The following is a 20478-nucleotide window of genomic DNA, read 5'->3' on the forward strand; positions in this document are numbered from 1 at the left end:
GTCCCTATGGCTTTGACTTTGCTGTAGAGCATTGCACACATCTGTTTCTTGCATGCAAGTGGGGTGTGTTGGACCAGGTGCCCGGACAAATATGGTTCTCCCCTGATTCTCTTGTCTATCACTTTCAACTCTAAGTCGGAGATTTTGTGCTTTTTCTTGTGGTGCATGGTGCATGGTGCAAATGGATGATGGGTGAAGGGAGCAATGTGGTGGTGGAGATATGTGATGTGGGTGAGGTGTGTGGGTGAGAGTGTTGTTGTGTGGAGATGGATAGGTATGATGTTGTGCAGTGTGAGTCAATGGTGTCCTGTCTCTGTCTCGGTTTGTGGTGTGCAAATGTTGCTGGTCCAGGAAGGGGTTGGTTTTATACTCTGGTATGTGGGTGTGTCCACATAAGTGATGGCCTCCAGATGTCTCACCCATGCTGCACATGGTTTTCCTTACCAAGAGCAAGTTGGGGTGTATCATTGTGACGTGTGTGTTGTGATTGAGGTCGGCAGGGAATACAAGCACATTTTGGGCATTGTTGAGTAGTAGGTTGCGTCCGCCTTTCAACATGCGATCAGGCACGATAGCAGCAGAAAATTAACACCTGCTCTGACCTGGTGTAAAGTCGGATGGCAGCCTGCACCACAAAAGGGAGCCCAGCCCAGAGCCACACCAGAAGAACAACAGATGCTATGGAGCCACTGAACATGTGAGCGGACACCCCAGAGGGCCCCAACACCCACCGCCACCACCCCCAGGACCACCCGCACACCCACGGCCCCCCCGGACCAACACTGAGGCAGCGCAGACAAAGACAGCGACCCTCCAAAAATGCACCAACCTCACAGACCCAACACCAGAGAATTTCATTGCACACTACATGCTCAAAGGGACAACCCTCCTCCGCATCCTGACCACCATTGCCCAAGGGCTGATGGTACCAACAAAGCGGACAACCAACATCCCACCTCAGACAAAGCTGCTGGCCATACTACACGTGTTGGCCTCTGGTACCCTCCAACCAACATCTGCCTGAGACTGAGGAGTCACATCACACAGCCAGACCAATCCAAGTCCCTCAAAACGTTCATGGATGACACCATCAGCTTGGTACCCCACTATCTATACTTCCCCACACTGCACAGGAACAGCCGGAGACCAAGAAAGGCATGTATGCCACGGCTGGCTTCCCGCATGTGTCAGGGGGCAATTGACTGCACACATGTCCTACTAGTGTCCCCTGGCAACACTGCATACAATAAGCGCAACAGAAAGCACACGTACCCACCAATGTGCAGGCAATAGTGGACCACTGGGAAATCACCGCCAATGCCGCCGCCAAACCCCCAGGCAGTGTGCATGATTCCTACACCTTCCGACAGTCCATCCTCAACCTGCACCACCAGGATGGCACCAACGGAAATGAACTGCACGTTGGCCAATACCAAATGCACACACCACACACCTCAACTCCATAATCATGCAACACACAACACAGGAAATGCACACGTCACAAGGTCACATACAACATGCACACCCACCAGACACGACAGCACAACTCGCTGTGGGAACCTGGGCCAGCCATGTGCATTAGCCATCAACGGCATGGCACCTTGGCCACACAATAGCAGAATGTCGGAAGAGGTGGGGACCAGGCATGTGCAAAGGAGGCAAGTGAACGATGAATGAGACTGTACACAATGCCAAGTGTGGCGTGGATTTGCTGGCTAGACTGCAGTATGCAGGCCACAGACATGCCCATGTCGACACACACCGCTGGTGTTTGGAGTGCTGTGGACAGTGGACACAACCATGTCACCCCAGCCAGTGGGGAAGATCACGGAAATGTAGCTTGTTACGTCCCCCCGTAAGGGTGAGCAGAGTGGGCTAGCCTGGCGTACGCCAGGCCAGTGGAGGGGTGTTAATAAAAGTCACGTAACTCTGGGCTTGGTCCTCTTCCACAATGCCCAAAGTCTCTGCCAGGGCGGCACCTCTCACCCCGCCATGAGGCTGACGCCGTGAGCGGTGTTGCCAGCAATCCTGTGCACCTGCTGCACCCTGCGATGCTGGTCCCCGAACCAGTCCTGCCCACCACTGCCCACCTAGGCCTCAATGCCCACCTGCCGACACTGGTGTGAAGAGGGCCCGCCACGTGCCGGTGCAATCTCCAAGCCCAAGGCCTGCGACCTTGGCAGCCTCCTCAGACCATCACGGCCTCTGCAACACAGACCCACAGTATTCTTTTCTCCTTGACGTACTCCACCGGCATGCACAGCGGACAAGTAGGTCATACATTTGGAACTGAGTCTTTGTTACACCATGGCAGAGCACATTAATTATGGCTGAGTGTATGTCACTATACACCCTTCTATGTGGTGCCACCAGGTCTTAGAAGTAGATCACAACTGCAAGATTCTCTGGGCCCACGTGGAGTACTGCTCTCAGCCTACACTGCGCTCGAGTATGTCACAGGATTGGAACTGAACATCGATTATTCAAAGGCAGAGTACATATCATTGCACGCAAGGAGAGGTGTAAGAGGATGATGAATTGCATTTGGGAGGAAAAAAGGATCTTCGTTACGGAGGTGATCAACACTACTGACAACTGCCCTGGTGTCACTAACTCTGTGCATCGAGAGCCTACGACACGTGGCTGTGGCCCACTGCTGACAGTTGCCTCCGGCCTACAATGCGGTCCAGTAGGTCACAGAACCTTGATTTGGCAATGCCGGAGTTCATATCAGTGTATCAGGATTATGGCAGACTACATCCCCTCTCAGCCCCGAAATTCATGGACGCTCTCTGGTCGTACATTGGTGGTGTCTGAGTCTATGGACTAGGGGGTTGTTTTCATCCTCATGCAGCTGATACTGAATTGCTGGTGGCAAAAAGGCTGTTGCTTTCCACTCCTCCATTTGCTGCTTCCGGATAGCTTCTGCCCTCTGCATCATGCCCTGAGGACACCTTCCACTGTCCCCTGCAACCATCCATCACATTCACCTTCGACATTGACGAGGACCCACTCAGTCCACTTGGCCCTACCTCAGTGCACCACAAGTCACCGTACTGTGGCGGGTGGCCTGTGCCGGCCGCTGTGCATCCGGGGCCACTAACTCTGTGCTGGTCAGGTCAAGGACCCCTTCTTCTGAGATATTGGATGGCCTCCGAGGCAATGGCCTTGGGGTCATCAGCTCCATGTGACTGTGGCCCTGCCCTGTCCACTGCCTTGGGCCTCAACTGTGGCCCACTAGGGCTCACACATCAAATTGAGTCCTGACCGGCCCGGATGTCGCATCACCGCAGGAGGCACACACCACCACCGCCAGGACCAACTCCAACCGCCAACAGCCAGTGTCGAAACGGTCCTGCTCGCACCTGTCGTGGATGCCATCTTCTGCCTGATCCCCTGCTCTGCACTCCAGGTGCCACTAACTCAGTGCACCACAAATCATCGTCCATTACTGTTTTGGTTATGTGCTGTGGACAGCCCATGCAGCAATGTCACCTCAGGTAGTGTGGGAGACCTGGGACGACGATGAGGAAGATAATGCTGGTGTGACACCACCGCACTGCAGCTGCATCAGGAATGCTCAGCTCTAGTGCCCCAACCTCAGCTCACTGCAGCTCACGGACACTTCTGTTTGCTCATTGTATGACCTCCGGACTTGCTCCGGCTACCTTCATGATGCTCCGCTGTTGTCCCTGTAATGCTGGTGTTGTCTGTTTCCGTATTCATGGTGTTCATTGTTGTATTTGTTGCCAGCACCAACAACTCCCTGAGGGCTGGCTAGCACTCACCCCTCACACTCATGATTTGTGCACGAGGGCCCCGAGCCCTACCACATTAAATTGTGCTGTGGACAGCGGACGCAAACCATGTCATCGCAGACAGCGGGTTAGAACTTGGAGATGTAGCTTTGTCGTCAGCCACTCGATACGTAAGAGGAGTGTACTGGGCCGTCATACGGAGGATCAGCGTGGGTGTGTGGATGGTATTTACGGGGCTCTGGGAGTAGTTCAGTACACGAAATGTGCAAATGCATGTGTCTCTGTCGCAGTGTGGGTCTCTTTTGTGGGGTGTAGGTGATCCCTGATGGGACTTCGACACCCCGTATGAGATGTGGTTTGGCTTCCATGAGCTCTGAACCCACCCGCACGTGTTCGGCCACCTCCTTTAGGCATTCTGACACCTAGCATTGGAATGCAATGTGTGCACATAGGTGAAGTGTTGGTAGCCAGCCGTGGTGGAGGGTGCTTCCTGTTGTGTGGTCTGTGCAGGGGCTGAGGTCTCGTCTATGTAGCTTGGCTGCCCTGCTCCTGGGATTGGGTTGCCTGAGATTTCCATGAGCTTTTGTAGGGCATCGGTGTCGAAGGAGTGGTGGTCATCTCAGGCATCAGTGATGGGTTTTTTGCCAGTCTATGATGCAAAGAGGACAATGACATTTGCCGGCGTGAGCACTTTACAATGGGCTGTTCAATCAGCCATTGACAAATGTTATCAAATTAGTTCAAAATCTAATCCAAGAAACATCGATGTTTAACCAATCAATTTATTGGTTTGAAAAAAATACTTGTTTTCAGTATTTTTCATGTAAATGATATTCAAAACAGCTTGGAAAAATCATCCAGTATATTTAAACGATGTACCCAATGCATTTCGGGTCCAATTGAACCCTTCTTCAGGAGTATTCTTAACGGTCAGAATAACTAAAAAGCAAAATGAGCAAAAGAAGCAATCAATCGATGGCCCTCATAATCAATTTAAACAACAAGAAATCGCAAAATTTATATCTAAATATGGAGACAAGGTCTGTATCTAGACACAGAAAACATGCGGTGAGTGACGAATTTTCAAACTCATCAGTGATGGGTTGTCTGGTCTGACCTGCTGGAGGTGTTTTTTGAACCTCTGCAATGTGAAGGGGAGATGCATGTTGACACTGTGTTGACATTATGTTGGCGCATTGTTCTTGCTGACATGCAGACTGTGTGACAATGTACATTGTGACTGTTTGGGCGGTGCTGGCAATTTGAGGGGGGGCACTGTACATTTGGACTAAATGACGGATTTGAGGTTGTACCCGTACATATGCATCTCACTGCTCTGTCAAATGTGATTGGCCTGTTTCTGTGCATGATCGGACCCAGTTGTGTCCCCTGTTCTTCAGTGTCAGTGTTGCACTTTGTGCCACATTGTCATGGGATGTGCTGTGATTGCTATGTGTGTGTGCTGCAGTGTGCCACAGGGATGGGGGACATGATCCTGGGTCACTGTGGGTGTGCAGTGTGCTATACTTAATTGTGCATGTGTGCCATTCCGCCCATCAACCCCCACCCCCCAGTCCCTGGTCGTTACTCAGCCTGTTGTTGTTGTGTCAGGTCCTCTCGGGCTGTGACTGTACTCCCACCTCCTTGCACCTTCTCCACACTGATGACTGGCCTCCATTTCCTCCAGCTCCTCCTGTGGCACAGGACTCCCACCTCCTGTCGCTGTTGCTGCCTTCCTGTTGGCAGCAGCTAAGTGCCTGGTTTAGATTTTCACGTCATGCCAGCGCCTCTTGGCCTCCTCCGGCTGCATTCAAAGTAGTCTGATTGTGGGTCAGTTGCTGGTAGTGTAATGTCACCTCCATGACGCTGATCTTGTTTTCCTGCAGACTGCACCCCGTCTTCCTCTCCCTCTTCTCCTTGGCCTTCCCCACCCCATTGTTCCTTGCGGGTGGTCTGTGGGGCTTGTGAGGTTTGCGTTGGCCTCTGCGCTCGATCATGGTGCATCAATGTTGCTACGCACTTTGGATTGTTTGTGGTGTGTTGTTTTTGTAGCTTTTATAGTGCATTTTCCCGCCAGACGCATGGGATTTGCAGGCCTGCCACTGGTTTTCGCTGCTTTTTGAATCGCGATTGGCCTCATCGCAGCTTTTTTTGCGTTTGTTTTTCATATTTTTGCGGCGTGGCGTTGGTTTTATCACGGTCATTTGACGCCTTATCCGGGGACTATCGCATGGTGCCGCCGTGTTGTGAATACTTGGTTGCCACGGTGTAAATTTCCCATGATAGACTGCGATGTTGGAGGTTGCGTTAAGTAACTTATGCAATGGTTATCACATGTTCTTGAGAATATCCCCCATTATGTGTTACTATTCAATGTTCAGGTATGTGTATGTCTCAGTATCTTCTAGGGGCAGGTGGGGTATCACTGGTGGGTTTGTTTAGTTCATGCAAATAAACTTTTTAAAGTGGGGATAGGTGGTAGTTGCCTGGTTATATGTTTGGGGACTTTAGGTAGTATATCTTTAAGGATTTTTGCTTGTGGGTTCCTGGCACTTAGTGTTTGCCTTTCTTATATACTGCAATATGTCTCTTACTTCTGTGTATGCTACATTTGGGAGGGTGGTTCTGGTCTCTTACATGAATTAGTACATCATCGTTTGTAATTGCCCTCCCATAGAATGCATTATAAAAATATTTAGTAAATTTCCAGTTTATATTTTGTGATGATGCACTTTCCTGGCTGTACGTTTAGCTTATATGATTTAGTAACTGTTTTCCTTTCTCTGAAGTGATACATTTTGCAGCCTCTGTCATTGTATCTGAAAAAAGTATAATAGTATAAATATATATTATATTTTAACTTTTGCACGTTTGTTATTAACATGTGAGAATGCAACTACTTCTATGTATTATACTGACGTGTGTTCTTTTAAATGTTTCATAGTTTTGCAGTTTTTCTGTTGGGGGTGTTCTAATGTGAAGCTGGTACTTTCTTTTCTAATGGATGAGAAAAAAACTTGAGTTTCATTTTAAATGTTAATTTGGTAGTTTGTAGAGGTTGAGGTCATAAGGTTTATTTTTGTGTGCTATTTGGGCGAATTTATACTGTTATATATCTTTTTGCAGGTTTGTTTTACTTGTGATTTTCTGGCAGTTTATCAGTTTTCAAGTCATATATTTTTTTTAGGATGTTTTTGTAAAGAGATAGAAGTTGAAGAGTGTGTTAGTATTTATTTGCTATTTTATATTATTAAGTTTAATAACAGTTACATTTTAGTTTAAATGTAAATTCTGCTCACTTGGTTAGGTAGCTGTTGAGATGTATATATAATTTCTTTAATAGTCAGGTGACAGAATCCAGCAGAGCTTCCCCATCTGGTAGGTTTTTGCCATTTTTGAAGTAATTATCTGTTTAAATTAGTGTGCTTTTTACATTGTTTATTTCATTGTTTGTTTGTTTTATTGGTTAAAGTTGTTTATAGTTGTATTTTGTTCTTTGGTATAGTTTGTTTGAATATTTACATCTCATTTGAGTCATTCTATGTGAAACGCAAATTTGTGTTTAATATTTGACGTATGATATATTGTTTGCTGTAAATGCATTTGTGTTTATATATTTATATTTATATATTTAAATATCTATATATTTAACATATATATATTAAGGTTGGTGTTTAAATCTTTGAAGTTCATATATATATGTATATATGTGTATATATATATATATATTCACTGAAAAAAACATAGGTTTCAGGTGCGTTATAGTTAGTTGGACATTTCTCTCGCACAAAACCATAGAAGTTCTCCCGTTATAGTTAGTTCACCTAAGTATAACTTGCGCGCCCGCAATGCACTGCTGATGACGTCACATATTACATCACTCATGACATGGTCAGTGACATCATTCATGACATCACTGATGACATCTCAAATGACATCACTGATGACATCACTGATGACATCATCCACTGAATGTGTGTTTTTCTGAAAATCAAATATGTTTTATGTATGTATATCTCAAGGTCGATGGAAGAATAAATGGGTATATAAGTGTCTAAATGTATGATTTCTTTTGGGGGAAAATTGATTCAATAACTGACTGATTAAGTGTATCTTAGTGAATACATGGGTTAGTAAGTAATCTTTAAATATGTAAATATCTGTATCAGTCTCTCACTTTGTGTATAAGTGGCAGCATGGGTTGTAGAGTAGCTACATGAGTGTCTATCTAGGTTATTAGTTGGTTTTTTGAGTATCAGTATGAGTGTCTGAGTGTCTGCATGGTTCGGTGGGGGTATTACACAGTGCATAGATGTATGAATGAGTGACTCACTTTTTATATGTGTTGAAGACAGCATGTGTGTAGCACTGTATGGGTGGATGAGTGTGTGTATGGGTGTGTTAGTGAGTGAATGACTGTCTCAATAGTGTCCTTATGAGTAACTACATATGTTTTAAACTAGTATCTGTGAGTATTGGTGTATATAAGTGAGTATATGTGAGAGTGAAAGATTGGAAGAGTTCCTGTCTAAATTAGTCTGTGTTTCTATAAGTGATTGTTTAAGAGAGTAAGTATGTGTAAGTTTCTGTATCAGTAAGTGTGGTGGTGTGCGTATAACTGTATATATGGAATTTAATGGATGTTTGATACTTTGTTTGCATGTGTAACTATGTGTCTGAGTAACTCTATGGATGTGTGTCACTGTGTAACAGGATGTATAGGTGTATAAATACATATGATGAGTGAGTACATGTATGAGTGACTGTATAGGACTGTTGGTGAATGAGTGGATAGGTGTGTAGATCTTGGAATTACTGAATTGGTGTGTTGTAAGTGGTATTGCTATGTCCATTCATTTGAAAATGTTAGTTTCTATTTTTGAGTGTGTGTATCAAAGGTTATATTATGGTGAGTGGAGGTCTGCCACTCTATCACAAGGATGATGTCATCAGTGATGTCATCAGTGATGTCATTTGAGATGTCATCAGTGATGTCATGAGTGATGTCACTGACCATGTCATGAGTGATGTAATATGTGACGACATCAGCAGTGCATTGCGGGCGCGCGAGTTATAGTTAGCTGAACTAACTATAATGGGGGAATTTCTATGGTTTTGTACGAGAGAAATGTCCAACTAACTATAACGCACCTGAAACCTATGGTTTTTTCAGTGAATTTCTAAGGTTTTTTAAATGCTAATTCCTAACTATAACGTGCTTGAAACCTATGGTTTTTTCAGTGAATTTCAAAGGTTTTGTAAAAGACAATTTTTAAATGTAGTAATTGTTATATTGATTTTTTTTATACTGATTTCCTACATTTTTTTAGACTATTTATTTTTAGATATTTTATTTTTTAAATTACATTATAATTACATTATACTTCACATTACAAAATATACTTCCTCAGAATGAATTACTTTAGTTTAAATACTTTGCAAATAGGCAATAGACTTTTAAGTACAGTAGTTACAGTTGTTGCAATGGGCAACACAATTTCAAACACAATGCATCATTGAGCTCAATGTGAATTTCTAGTTAAATGCAATTAGGTACTTTATGGATTACTTTTCTAACCACAGGACTGGATCCTAGATTCAGTCCTTGGACATCTCCTGTAAACAGTTGAGTAAAAGCGTTTTGGTTACAGTATTGATTTTTAAGGAATATTATTGTATTTTAAAAGTTGACACATAGAATCACCAATGTTATCCTAAGGCAGGTAATTCACTTAGCAGGTAAGTTGTGTTATCGTCACTTTTTCTTACTCAGTGGTAGATCCTGGATCCAGCACCGGTGTATATCCTGGAAATGGTTGAAAGAATGCGTTTAAGTCATACAGGCGATTTTTAAGGAATATTTTTAGTTTGTGAAAATAGACACTTAGAAACTTTTCTGCTGAAAACCAGACAATGGATTCCTATGGAAGGAAATACAAGTTACTGGTAAGTACGGTTAGAATTACTTTTCAGGGTCAGTGCTGGGCTAAAAGATGCAGCACTGAAGTCTCTCCTGATAACAGGGGAGTAAATCGGAATTCGTAGTTCTGCTGATTTTATAGGAATATTTTAAAGTTCCAAAACTCCACACTTAGAAGAATTTCCAAGTGAAACCAGTCAATGTTAGCCTATGGAAGGAAATTCAAGTTACTGGTAAGTATGGTTAGAATTACTTTTCAGGATCATTACTAAGCTCAAAGATGTAGTCTCTCCTGATAACATGTGAGTAAATCGGAATTCTTAGTAAATCCAGTAAGCGCCACAGAGCTGTGTAGCAGAGAGATGTCAAAAGGGGCACAGCCTGCACCACCTCTCTGCAATGTGGAAGCACCTGGTGGGCTGCTTGACCCCCATGGTCCCTCAGGTTTGAAGTGACATTTTTTCCCTAACTTAAAACGCGCCACAGGGCATATTTGCACACATCACATAAGGCCCCGTCCCCTCACTTCACCACTGTGTAAATGCAACCTGTCACCGTTCTAAGTTGAGAGATTAAGTCCCCTTCAATCCTAAGAGTCCTCCAGTAAGCGCCACAGAGCTGCGTTGCAGAGAGGTGTAAAAAGGGGCTTGGCCTCTGAACACCTGTCTGCAACGCAGCTCCCTGGCGCATACTGGAGATACCTGTTGGGCTATTTGGCCCTCAGGGACCCTCAGTATTGAAAGAGTATTAATTCCCCAACTTAAAACGCGCCACGGGGCGCGTTTGCACAGTGGTGAAGAGAGGGGGTGGGGCCTGAGTTCACATGTGTGCAAACACGCCCTCTGGCGGGTTTTAAGTTAGAGAATTAATTCCTCCTCAATCCTGTGGGTCCCTGGGGGCCAACTAGCCCACCAGGTACCTCCAGTATGCGCCAAGAGGCTCCGTTACAGACAGGTGTTCAGAGGCCACGCCCTTTTTTACAACACTCTGCAACTCAGCTCCATGGCGCTTACTGGAGGAACCTGGTGGGCTAGTTGTCCCCCAGGGCCCCTCAGAATTGACAAGGAATTAATTCCCCAACTTAAACCGGGGCATGTTCTTTTTTGGAGGGGGGCTGCCTTGCCCCCCCTCCTGTGGCCACTTATGTCCCCGGGGACCCCATCCCCCGGGCCCGGCCCTTTATTTTTTTAAAAAAAAGAATTCATTTTGGGGAGGGGGCCACGTGGCCCCCCTCCCGGGCCACTTATGGCCAGGGGGACCCCATCCCCCGGGCCGGCCCTTTTAAAAAAAAAAAAAGAATTCATTTTGGGGAGGGGGCCACGTGGCCCCCTCCCGGGCCAACTTATGGGGACCCCATCCACCGGGGCTGGCCCACTCCGTTGGGGACCGTGGGGGGGTCCCCAATCCCCCCACGGTTCCAGCTGGCTCCCCGCATCCTGCGGAAGCCGGCATTGCTTTTCCACATGGAGAGCAGCTAACATAGAATCAGCTTTGCTATTTGGAAGAGAGAGCAAGTTTCCTGCTCTCTCTTCCAAATAGCAAAGCAGTTTGCAATGGCAGGGTGGGAGCCGCGAGGCTCCCGCCCTGTCTTTGCAAACGGCAGTGTCCCAGGGGTGGGCACCGTGGGACACTGCAGTAGCCAGCCCTGGGGGTTGGCGGTCCCCAGGGCCTGTTCAAGGCCCCCCTCCCACATTTGTAACAAGCCCCGAGGGTGGCGGTCCCCAGGGCTGGGGGGGCCTGAGAGCCCCCCTACATAATTTACATAATTTATCTTTTTACCCTGTATCAATAATGATGCCATTAATTGTTTTGAGAGAGGAATGATTAATGATTTGAAAAGAATTCAAAAGAAAAATTCTAATGTTGCACAAAACATGGATAAAAAACATAGAGAAGCATTACAAAATCTAGAAGACCGGAGAGATATTGTAATCAAAAAATCTGACAAGGGAGGAAATGTGGTCATCTGGCCTCTCCAGATGTATTTAAAGGAAGGTGAAACTCAATTGGCAGATAGCAATAAATACTGTCTTACTACCAAAAATGCATATGAAGTTGCAAATAAACAAGTGACAGACAGGTTAACTGATTGGCGTGATCAAGGGATATTAGAATGGGATGAATTCCTATTTTTATTATGCAAAGATCCAAAAATTCCAATATTGTATTTATTGCCCAAAATTCATAAAAATCTAAGATGTCCACCTGGCAGACCCATTGTGTCCTCAAGAGGTAGTCCTCTTGAGAATATATCAAAGTACGTTGATTATTTTTTGCAGCCTCTAGTGCAGGGATTACCCTCTTACATCAAAGACACAGGGGATTTTTTGAAAATTATCACTGATATCATGTGGGAAGACAGTTACCTATTAATGAGTATGGATGTATGCAGTTTATATACCAGCATTCCCCAGAATCAAGGTATTGATGCATGTAGACACTTCCTTAAGGGAAGATCTTTGTCTTTTCTGTTACACACAGAGATGATATTGGAAATGATCTCAATGTGTCTTAAAAACAATTTTTTTCTATTCAACAAACAGATATACAGACAGACCCAGGGGACTGCGATGGGAAGCTGCTTCGCCCCCAGCTTTGCAGGTTTATACCTCGGCTGGTGGGAGGAGCAGATTGTCAGAAACATCAGACAATATCATGACCACGTCGTCCTCTGGGTCAGATACATTGACGATATCTTTTGCATATGGAAGGGCACAGAAACTCAGGCACAGAATTTTGTTTCTGATTTGAACAATAATACATTGAATTTACAATTCACCAGTGAAACTAACAAAAACTTTATTGAGTTTCTGGATTTACGATTGGAAATTCATGAAAAAAAGATTTGTAGTAAATTATTCAGAAAAACAACAGCTGGTAACAGTCTGTTACACGCCACGAGTTGCCATCTAAGAATTTGATTAATAGCATTCCATTTGGTGAATTGTTACGCGCCAAAAGAAATTGCAGCACAGAAGAGAATTATGCACTGGAAGAAAAAGTAATGAATCAAAGATTTGTAGAACGTGGCTACAGTAAAGCTACCATTAATTCAGCTATTGAAAGAGTAGCTAAAATAAAAAGAGAAGACATGTTCATAAGAAAAGAGAGGGTAGAAACTAATGAACAGCTAAGATTCATCACGACCTATCACAACCAAGCTTGGGATGTAAGAAAAAGTCTGAACAAATATTGGGAAATTTTAAAAACTGATATCGATCTTAAAGAAAAGATAGGTATACATCCCTCTATCACGTTTAGGAAAGCTAAATCCCTAAGAGATGTTCTGATGACCAGTACAATAAAAGAAACCAAGAAAGGAAATATGATACAAGGTTTCTTTACTTGTAATAAGTACAAAGCATGTAAATTCAGCCAAAGCTGTAAGACTGTGAAATTAAATACTGAAAAACCAGCGTACAAAATTTCGAAGCATTTGACATGTGATACTGAATATGCAATATATGCACTTAAATGTCCATGTAACCAATTTTATATTGGAAGCACCATCAACAAAGTAAAGAAAAGGATTCTAGAACATTTTAGGGCTGTAAAGAATCATGACAAACAATATCCGGTAGCCCGCCATTTCTATCAGAAACACAACCAAAATGTCAATCTTCTGAAATTCATGGTGTTAGATTGTGTTCCCCTTAAGAAAGGGGGGGCAATCGGACATTGGAATTGAGGAAGATGGAATCGAAAATGATTATCAAATATGACACCATGTGCCCCATAGGTTTGAATCAAGATGAGGAAATGTCGATACATTTAAGATGAATTTTGTCCAAATACTGCATTTGTCGTAACATGTTTTTAAGGGTTTTTAAAGTTTTATTAAATTTGACACATAGCAGTCTTCCAAGTTAACAGTGATTTTTGGTTTGTTGCAGGATTGAAGAAAATAAAAACGAGCAGTTGTAGCACTCTGAATAGATGTAAAGAAGACACCACACTAACATGATTATTACTCACTGGAGTTAGAACAATTTATGTTTATATTTTATGCAAATACCCACTTGGGTTGTATTGTCAATCTTATATAATTTCATAGAAATGAAGTTAAAATATTTATGTTTGGTGCTAACACTGATTAGTGAATTACATTCTCTGCTTTGTTTACACACTGAATACGATAAAATTGAATTATAACTTTATTGCAACAATGTAACAGAGAAAATGTTTTCTATGTTTACTACACGTTGACGTAATACGGAGGCTGCACCTTTAAATGTATCACTTGCACTTTGAATCCCCGCCCGTGATCAAGGAGTGATTGAAACTCCGAAACGCGTAGGGATATCCGTTGAATAAAGCACGTCTTGAAATTGAGGCCACGGCACCAGTGAGTTTTCTTTACAACTGTTAACTGGATTGCGTTGGAATTTGTTGGGACTGGCATCCCGGCCGTGTTGCCCGCCGTCGAAGTGGCTTTGGTGTGCCGAACGATACGTTGGAATATATATATATATATATATATATATATATATATATATATATATTTTTTTTTTTTTTTTTTATGTTGGGGTTGAAGTTAATGTTAGTTTGCTTGGGGTTCTATTTTCAATATTTTGGATATTACATTTTTTAGGTTGAATGGTAAACATTATGTTTATGTAATATATTTTTATTTAATTTAAATAGGTGTATAACAAGTTTCGAGTTTATATGTAGTTATTGTTCAAGTAAAATGTGTTTTTGGTATATGTATTAATGATTAAGTAGTTATTTTGGCAATACCATAGAAGTTGATATTGTTGGAATTAATATTTTAATATTGCTATGTGTTTATCTAAAGGTAACAATTTTTTGTTGTCATTATAGGTAGGAATCAATATTTTTGACAATGATAATTTTATCACCTGGCTTGATAATATGCCCCATAATTCTGCTAATCCACTTTAACCAAAATCCCTTTGCCTCAGTTACATATGCCTCAGAATTAGGTGCTTCTACAATATACTGAATAACAGTATAAATCAAAGTATAAGAAATAATATATTTATATACATACTGTAATCACCCACAGGTGATTCAGTCTGTCGTGTAGCACTATACATGTGCCCACAATGAAATATTTCTCATTCTAATGCCACTTAAGATAAAGTGAACAATAAGCATTCTGAAAATCATGATGGGTTTTTGAAGCCACTCCTAAAACATAATTCAATTTCAGAACAACAAACTTTTAATAAATAATGTGTTCATATATGAAGAATTTTGATTCATGATTGCTATAGCAATCTCATTATATAACTACTCCTTGCTTTGTTTTGTTGCCAAATGGGATTTAATATAAATAATAACTTTATTATGTGAGTCCTTACATTGTGAATAACTGGGTATTGATCATGCCAAATGTAATATCTGGTCAGTAGTTTCATTAGTGCTGGTATACAGTAGGTGTATGGCTAGATTGTAATCTTGCACATTATTCAGAAATCAATTTTTCTTAAAGTCAGAAGGTAAAATCCAGCATTAAAATGCATTATACAATGTTCTAGAAATGACACAAAATAACCAGTTTGCATCTGTCTACTAATATAATTAATTGTCACTATTGAGAACTTGTATAGTGAAGTGGTCATCAGCTACTTGGTCTCCAGGCGCTCTGCAGAGACTTCTGCCTGTGTTTGGGACTCATGCTGTAGTCGTTTTTGAAAGGGGAATGCACAGTCTTTGTTGTGGCATTTAAACTTGCTAGCGGCAGGGTACTTCACAAGCACATAGACCAACAAGCTTTAGGGCCTTAATATGACTTTGGCGGTCCTACAGCGGATGGTGCAACACATCATCCGCTGTAGGACTGCCAAAGCCGTGGTTCTGCTGCCTGCCGGATTAGGAGTTAAATCTTGATCTGGCAGGTGGTGCTGGGGCAGTTTGTCAGGCTCATTGAAGAGCCTGAAAAGCAGACCACCTTTCTCAGACTGTCGACTACACCTTCCTGCTCTGTGTGGCAAATATGCAACAACGTGAAGGGCATGGAGGTGCAAATGTAGTGCCCCCCCACATGCACCACCAGGCCCAGGTGCAGCAATGGGCCTTGTTAGTGGTCCGTTTGTTGCCTTTTCGCCACTCTTTTCATGGTGGGCTCACCGCCTTGAAAAGGGCAGTGAAGAAACAGCTAATATGCTTGGCCATAGCAGCACAGCATATTAGTGTTCCTGACCACTGTGCAACCACTGTGGGATTCTTGATCCCCAGCGATCACAGCAGTTCTGTGGCAGTCCGACTTCCACACTCCTAATACTGCAGGCGGGCCCGCAGTGTGTCGGTGGTCAGACCTTCACCATGGATTCTGTGGTCCTAAGGACCATCAAACTCGTAATAAGGCCCATATTGTTTTGTTATTGCCATTGCCCTTTTTCTTTTCTAACTTCTGTTGAGCATTTTCAGTTTCAGGAATTGCACATTGCAAAAAAGTGGTGTTATGAATAATATGTATTTTTTATTCCTGGATATTCTCCTGCGACTCATCAAATACTTAAAAAGAAAATATTTGTGGTTAATTTGATCGACGTTTAGGTTATATTATTATGATTTTTTAGGTAATATTCAAGCTTATGTGAATATAGTCACACAATGATATCTTATCACTGACTGCTTCATTTCACATTAGTTTGTCATTGATGATGATGATCAAATGAGATTTGTAAAGCGCACAGATACTCCACAAAATATTCCGGCTCTGGCTTCAAGGCTACCTTCAAGCAGACAGTCGTTTTACCATTTGTTGAAACAGGCAAGTTTTCAAGTTTACTTAAAAACTGATGCCTCAGCTGTTGTGCATAACTGTATCATTGACTTCTAAATTAATAGAAATAGAATGATGACAATTTTTGGCTTATATTTTAAAGAATATAGCCTTAAAGAATGAACATAAATGAAAGGGCATCAGGCCACTGTCAGTGAACTGTTTTTGCGAAGAGTTTATAACAACAATAAGATTATGTTATCAAAGCCAAGCACAGAGACTGAAGGGCAAATGGGAATCTTCATACCAGGTGACACTCTACAGAATCATATCTTCGGTCTTAAATTAAGGCTACCGAGAGAGGAGGCACTTAGGGGCTAATTACGAGTTTGGCAGTCTTAACCTCATACGTCTATGGCAGTGGTCCTAAGAAAACCGTGTAGTTGGTGATCTTCCACCCACCCTATTAAGATTCTTCCAGCCTGAACCACTGAACATGTCAATGGACTGTGACCTGCCTGCGCCGCGGCAGACTGCAATGTTGATGGTGTGTACTCCTTCGCCGCCAGGGCTGCGGGTTCCCGCTGAACCAATTACAAAAACACAGATGTACTGGCGTTCCCCTTGCGGCGGTTCCTTGATGGTGGTAGTCCACTCTTAGCAAAGCACCATAACAGTGGCCCTTGGATGGATGCAAATACAACACACCTGACATCCATTGACCAAGTGGATACACCTGCAGATCACACTTTTAAGCACACCCCATGTCAGACCATGATCCATTGTTACTTCACTGCAGCACATCAAGTCAGAGCCCAATTTTTGGTGAGATAAGGCACCCTTTTCTCCCCATCCCTTTTATCAGTCTTCACACACTTTATTTATACATTTTTCTTACATCTCTTGGTGTATCATTTTTTTGTTCATTTTCTCTTACTTTAATTTGTAGTTATGTCACACCCAAAAAATCCATGTTTTTCAAAGGCTGAGTTGTCAGTCATGGTGGATTTAATAATAAGAGTAAAACCACAATTGTTTGGAGCCCAAGTCCACCATACTGCTCTCAGTAAGAAAAGGAAATGGGGGTCCAGAATAGTAGACAGAGTGAATGTTGTATCCTGTATGTGCACACAGGAGGAAATTAGAAAGAAGTGCAATACCCTGAGGGGGAAGGTGTGGTCCCTGTTCTCCAAGCAAAACTGTTTCCCTGCGAGGAGAAGGTCTTGGCCATCCTGCTACATTCTGAGGGCTTGACATGCATTCCTGAGAAAGTGTGGTATGGTAAGTGACACCTCACTAACTGCCACTATACCTCTATGCCCTGTATGCTCTCAGCTCAGCTTTTGCCATTGTGTTGTGTACCTAGTTTCCTAACATGCAATCATCCTGGTATCAGAGATGTAGGTTTTTCTGCGTTAATGTGTATTGTTCCATAAAAGATCACATGTCTCAATCTCCATCACATGCCACATGTTGGATTGGTGTCTGAAAGTGTAATTCTATAAAAATATATTTCCAGGACTCATGATATATGTCAATATGTAGATGTATGGTCATCGCAACTGCATTTTGGCAACAGGTATGTTATACTAATCATTTGGCAAGTGTTGGAAAGTAGAGATCGAAATGACTACAACTACAATGAAGCCCTGTTTCGGTAACTCAAAACAAGATAAAATTGTGATTTTGCCCATTCTCACTTGTCTGACATGTTACAACTGATGTTCAATTCTCATGGCCTGAGCAATCTACATGCAATGCTCTACTCAGAGACATTTCTGCCTACTTGGCTTTATGTTGTCCTGGTCTCCTGAACTGAAACTATTGATGGCATGAATCACACCACATTAAGTGTGTCGGTCAAATATTTGTAAGGGATGAATGTAACTCACCTGTTAGAAGTGACAGGTGACCCATTGACTCTGCGCTGCTCACTTGATGACTAAAGCTAAATATACAGCCAAGTTGTGTGATTGCCTATTTTATACACAACTAGGCCTTGAGATGGTCAAATACACATTGTACCTCTCCACTGTGTCAGCTTTTGGGAGATGTCATGTTTATTCCTTAATCCAAAGTGCAACATCTCAGGACATCAAATGAGCCTCTTAATTCAAGTACATGCATTTAATGGCTTCAAATACCTCATTAAAAGTTAAATACTACTGAAAAATATTGATATAGTAATCTTACCTATTTTGTTTTTCCTAGGTTTCTACTTACAGTGTCACAGAACATTTGGATGTAGATACCACTCTTTCACCAATAGCAATGTTCTCTATATCACAACAGGTAGATCTGACAAAGCACCTGCACAGAGCATGGCAACCGAAGAGACACCTATTCCAACCCAGGATCAAGCCCTCAGTAATGACAACACACCTGGAGATCTGGACCTGGATGACGATGCTGGTCCATCTCATCAGCCAACGGCCCTCCAAGACAGAATCAATGCCAACGCACACAACAGCAAAGAACTCTTCTCCATCGTCAAGTAGTTTGCCAGGCCCAATTGCGAGACCACAGACGTCCCACCCTCCCAAGACCTCGGCAACAAACTCGGCACCTTCTTCCACCACAAGATTAGGCAGATCTATGACAGTTTTGACACCCAAGACCCTCACACCATGCATGACGCCACTGCACCCAACCATGCTGCCCCCAACAGATCCTGCTCAACTGGACCCCGCTCACCATAGAGGACACACTAGAGACCATGAAAAGCATCCACTCTGGAGTCCCCTTAGACCTTTGCCCATGCCACATTTCAGTAGAGCTGCCACCTCCATCACCCACGAGCTTTGCCGCATCATCAACTGCTCCATCGAAACTCCCACCTTCCCTGACGACTGGAAACACGTCAAGATCAACCACCTGTTGAAGAAGCCATACGCCGACCTGACAGACCTCAAGAACTTTAGACACATTTCCCTGATCCCCTTCCCAGCCAAGGTCATCAATAAAGCCATCAATGCCCAACTCTATGAGTTCATATAAGCAAATCACTTAACCTCCCCAAATCGCTTAATCTCCCCAACAATTTATGTGTTCATCTGTAACGAAACTGGTGCTCATGTAAAGCGCTCTGATACCCGATGTCTGGGGTCTAGTTTGCGTTATATAAAACTCTGAAAAAAAACCCCACTTCATGGACATCTTCAAATCTGGTTTCTGAAGCAACCACAGCACCAAGACCACACTCCTCGCCACCACTAATAACATCCGCTACCTCCTCGACCAGGGCAAAATAGCAGCACTCATCCTTCTGAACCTCTTGGCCACCTTTGATACCATCTCCCACCACACCCTAATCACAAGATTCCACAATGACGGCACCCGCAACAAGGCCCTGGGCTGGATCCACCCCTTTCTTACCAGTGAAACACACCAAGTCAGACTACCTCTGTTCCTCTCAGAACATACTGAGATCAGCTGTGGAGTGCCCCAGCGCTCCTCCCTGAGCCGCTCCACCCTCTTCAACAACATGTCCCCCTCGCAGCCAATTTCAGGAACGACGGACTCAACTTCCACTGCGCGTTGAAGGCCGTTGCCACCTGAATGAAAGACAGTTGCCTCAAACTCAACTCAGACAACACCGAAGTACTCATCTTAGGACCCATCCCCACAGCTGGGATGACTCATGGTGGCCTGCCGCATTAGGGAACCCACCCCACCCCCATGGACCATACACGAAACCTTGGCATAATACTGAACTCCTCACTCACAATGAACTGCCAGATCAACACCATATCCTCATCATGCTTCCACACTCTCTGCCTGCTTTAAAAGTCATTCAGATGGATCCCCATGGAATCCAGAAAGACTGTCATGCAAGCACTCATCAGTAGTAGACTCAACTACGGCAATGTACTCCATACCAGTGTTACTCAAGAACTCCTCAGGAAACTACAGAATGTTCAAAATGCTGCAGCCAGACTGATCCTTAACATCTCCCTCAGCAGTCACATCACCAAACACCTTTGAGAACTCCACTGGCTCCCAGTCAACAAAATAATCACTTTTAAGCTCCTCACACATGCCTACAATGCCCTACATGATGCAGGGCCTGCATATCTGAACCACCTCCTCTCATTCCACATACCTGC

This window comes from Triturus cristatus, chromosome 6 (assembly GCF_964204655.1).
Source record: "Triturus cristatus chromosome 6, aTriCri1.1, whole genome shotgun sequence".
NCBI lineage: Eukaryota > Metazoa > Chordata > Amphibia > Caudata > Salamandridae > Triturus > Triturus cristatus.